Source organism: Morone saxatilis, unplaced genomic scaffold (genome assembly GCF_004916995.1).
Source record: "Morone saxatilis isolate NCDOM2014 unplaced genomic scaffold, NCSU_SB_2.0 Contig9, whole genome shotgun sequence".
Taxonomy (NCBI): Eukaryota; Metazoa; Chordata; class Actinopteri; family Moronidae; genus Morone; species Morone saxatilis.
Genome location: NW_023340268.1, coordinates 19,551,091 through 19,556,107, shown reverse-complemented (window position 1 = coordinate 19,556,107; position 5,017 = coordinate 19,551,091).

Here is a 5,017-nt window from a genome sequence, read left to right as displayed (position 1 = left end):
GACTGGTCTCTGGGGTTATTTTCTGTCGACCCTAGGCGCGGAATTCTTCATGGCGTCCTGGTTTATCAAACATCGCGCCATCACCAGCTGTGGAAAATGAACTGCGACTTCTGTCCGCACTTACAGCTGCGTCAAGTCAGCCAAACACACGGAGAACGACCGGAATTGGTGTTGATTTAGCGTCACGAAGATTAAAATGTAAATAGTGCAGTTTTTCGGTAATAAATGTGGCGTCCTAGGTTAGAGGGATAGCGTACGATGATTTCGTATTATCTTAAGCATCTTTCGAAAACATAAGAGAAAAAATACGATACTGCCTCAGTATATAGTTAGCCGATACAATGGATGCTTAGTTTAACGTGGGTTTTGAGGCGTTTTGAAAGGAACAGTTGACAGCTCTTTCTCTTACTTGCGAGACTAGCTTGATACTTTGTCTTGCCTTGGGCTCTATGCAGCCTGCAGCTTGCCGGTGATCTGTGAGCGAGGAGAAAGACGGATCGAGTCTAGTAAAAACTTTTGGTCAAACCGACGCCATATTTACTCAGCCTTTCAAGGCTCGAGGGTCAACAAAACAAAAACAAAAGCAAAAACATATTTCACACTCAAGCACACAACTGACATTATGTTGTAGTACCTTATGTCCACCAGTTAACTAGCGTGGTTTAGGTTGTGATTATAAAGTAGATACATCGAAATGTTTGAGTTGGAGACTGTTTGGTTAAAGCCATCAGGGGGTCAGAGGTAGGGCTTTATAAGGGTCTCTCATTTCAAAATAGGGCAATGTTTTACATTCACATTATTAGAAAAGGGGGGATGAAGGTAATTGAAGTAACCGAGAAATTATGAAGGATGAAAACTTACAAAAAATCTATTATGAACTAACCGGTATAGAAAATCTAGTTTTCTAGTATTGCAAGATTTAATCCAGATGTTGTTGTTGGGGAAAAGGTGAAATATATTGATTTGGCTATACATTTTCTTGTCAACACACTACCAAATCTACAAAGTTTATGTGAATGGGTGTTAAGGTTTAAAGAGTAAGTTAATTTGATTTTGGAGTATTACATGTAACTGATTGCCATAGCAATCGCAACACGAACTATTAGTTTAATATGAAGTTTTTGCTATGTTTAATATTATATAATTGACAAGGTAAACAAGATACACAACCCCACATGGCCGCAATGGTAAAGATAGAAGTTAACAGAAATCCACACCCAATTTTTTATGTGTTGTGATGTTAACGTGCATTGTGTTTTGTCCCAGATGGCTTGCTCTCCATTCAGTGTGGGAGGCACATTTCATGTGGGAATCTGCACCGTCAAACTGGTGTCATCCGGGCAATCTTCCCTGGCTTGGATCCTTGACTTTAGTACCCGATCGCTGTATAAAGTACGTGGTGGAAAGGATCTCTGGTGAGGTGTGTTGTTTTGCATAGAGTACCTGGGTTGGATCTAACGAAGCACACATGGACATAGTCACCCGTTCGGCTTTGATGTGAATAGTTAGAGGATCGCTGCTAATGTGAACAAGCGAACGTCGTCAATCTTCGAGCATTTTTGTCGAGGCAGGCCACTCAACACGCACACTGACTAATTCAATGGAATGAGATAGTCTGTTGGGGGAGATGATAAGCGCACGCTGCTGAAGATAATGAGCCTTAAAAGGGGCAGATAATTTTTACAGGTCTAGGGGGTCAGTCCCGCGAATATACATCAAACCCGTCACGCTCCCGCGACCCCGCTAAAACTTTTTAGTGCACCCGTGAAGACAGTTGTTTATTCATATCTGGAGCCAACTTGGCTCCTTCTTACATTTAAGGGATGGATGCGGAAAGCCACCGCTGTATCGCGGAAGTGTAATCATATATCTAGAGCATATACCAAGTGCAGCTAGCTCTTAATTATACTCATTTTCAGCAAGGTTACAAAACGGACACTTTAATCAAAAACCACCACCCTGTGCTTTTTCCCTGAGACATATATTTCCACTCCGTCCTTTGCTTCTTTCCTATTCTGTTAGGTCATAATGTTTTCAAAGTTATAAATTGTTTCATAAAGCCACTTCTAGTGTTTTATTTTGCGCTAGAATAGACCATCTAACTGGTGTGAAGATATAGCATGGATAAAATAGAAACACGGTGCAGCCTATGCCCTCACAACCTCATGATCCACATGTGTTAGCGAGCATTCTCTAAAAGCTTTCAATATAAATAGGGGATCAAATCAGTGTAGAACACAAAACGGTTTGTATGAGACAGCAAACACAGGCGGTATTGTGCAGAAGATCGCATAAGGTCGACGAGATTCTCTAAAGGAGGTTCATGGTAACGAGTAACAGCAGAAAAGAGGCACGAGTTCTCTTTTTCTGCAATGTTTTTTTTTACACCGAAGTAAGTGCACAATTCAGACAAAGCAGCCTGCATGTAAATTTACAAGGTGCATTGATTGGTAGGCGAGAATGCGTGTATTAAAGGTTCAGTACTCGATGTATGAATCGATGTCGATAGAGAATCATCGTGACACCAAGAACTGCCATAGTCATATATAGGAACTGGTAGGCACAGCACACTGTAGGGACAAGAGGAAACACTGATCTTGAGTGGATGAGAACTTTAAGGAGCAAGACTACTGACCAAGGTTGGAAGGATTACTTTGAAAATGTAATCTGATTCAATTACTAATTACATGTTAAAAATGTAGTCAGTAACCTAGACCAAGTATGACAAAATTATATGTAACTTGTTCATGTTATTCTGTTACTTTTGGATTACCGCAATAACAAATACGCAAATAAAAACAAGATAAAATAAATGTCAAAAATAAGTATTGATGTAAATGTATCCTATAAGACAACAGAACAAGAAAAGGGAAATGGGAAAAATGGAAAAAGTAAAGATTTTAATCATCAAAAATGTGTCCTCTGCTCAGTGTATTTTTAAAGAAAAACTGATGTATATTTAATTTAATTTTAATCCTGCTAAACAATCCCCATTTGCTAAATGTAACTAATCTGATTATGTTTTTTTTTTCTGTAACTGTAATGGATTAGCTACTAAAAAAAAGCCTGATTATGTAACTCAGTTACATGTAATACGTTACTCCCCAGTATGTTTATTTTATATATATATATATATACATGGATTGTAACCCCTTAGGAGGGCAAAAACAGCCCTATGATGATATTAATAATATCATAGTAATAATCTAAAATAATACTAAACTAACATCCCAGCATGGTTAAATATACCAATACAATAGTAATTAAATAATCCCACTGTATATAACAGCAGGAAAATGTCTATGCTTTAACCACCCAACACAAAGAATTAGACCTTCAACAGCTTTACCCTGCCACCGGGCCACATTTCATGTTATTGTGTGACAGAAAAAGAAAGTTATTTATTTGGGCATAGAGCATGATCGGTGGTTGTAATATTAGATGTCCATTAAGCAACTTTAAAGAAAACTTAGCCAGACACTTGTAGTAAAAATCTTAAATAATTTTCTTAAAGTGCCATTTTTAACAGTATTGCACGGGTCCATTGGTGTTATCTACACTCAAGCCTACCACAAGCACTTTAAAAACTTTAACTGCAAAAAGCCTGTATTTGTTTTCATGCCAGAACAAAGAGAGCTCTCCAGTACGGCAGAGGTGGAAGGCTGCAGCAGCTATCGAAGGAGTTATCTATAGCAATGGTGGAAATGGAAACAAAGATGAACCCAAGGGATCCCCTGGGGCTCTGTGTACTCCATACTGGGTCCCATTAGATGTGACAGGTGATATATTGTGCGAAGGGCAAAAACAAACTACTCAGCAAAAGCGGGCAGACGTTGATAAATGAAGGCATACTGGGCTCATCATCGGGGAGCTGAGGGAATTCTCCGGCAAAATGCCACCCCGATATCTGGCTGAGCCATTCAACCCAATTAGGCCAGAAGATGTGCTGCTTTAGGGACCATAGCCCAGCGACATGTTATCTTTTTCAGTCAAAGGTTTGAAAAGTAAAATGTCATGTGTCCGCTAGGTTCCAGTCTAATTCCACACTTTTAGAGACACATTTGAGAATGTGAATTTATCAGAAAGGTTGTATAAAAGAGCAAAGATGGGAAAAAGTTGTAATTTTTACTGGTTAAAAAGGGTTCTGATTAAAAAATCTCCAAAGCAGCCATATTAAAGCCACACAGCGTTTTCCTACACGTCACTTAAAAAGCTCCCTGAGGTGAAGTGCTTGTCATTAAAGGCTAATGAAACCTTAATGTTTCATGTTTCTGAAATGTTGTGTAACTGACAAGCACGCACAAATACAACTACCGTAAAGAATCAATCCATTGATTCAGCGTAATTAGTTGGAATTGTGATATTAATCGCCTGCTCAACCGTACGCTATCTTCAAATTTTGCATGTCCAAGGACAAGTCGGAGGTTAATATAACTTAACCTGGAGTTAATGTTATGCAAGGACTCCCAGCTGGACAGTGAGGTAAACTGGCCCGGGCCCCTTGACCTTTAGTAGACCCGAAGGCCCCGGTAACACTGTGAGGCAATTATTTTGTAGTCAGCTGACTAATTGAAAATTTGCCTGGTAATTTTTTACCAAGACAGCAGAACATAAAGTGAAATGATAGGGGCTGAAAAAAAAAAGCAACTTCTGCATGTTAACCAATATTAAGGCCTTGTAAAGGCCCCTCTGTTGTATACCCTTTGTTCAGTTTATATCGTGTTTACATCTTGCATATTCCTAAATAAATGTATGTTCAATCACATATGAAGCAGGGAGTGGATATGAACAGAAACAGTGGTTGGTTTCTGGGGCTCTGGGTAAAATATAATAAAGGAGGTCACATAAACAATTCACAGAATGTAGGTGCAGTGGCGGCCCACACCAATTTCTTGCCCCAGGGCCCCCTAGTAGGTTAATCTAATAACCTAATCAAATCATTTGTCTCAGTTTTGGTGTACTTTAATATTTGTGTCAGGTTTGAGACAACTCTCATAACAGACCTTTTTCACAGCAG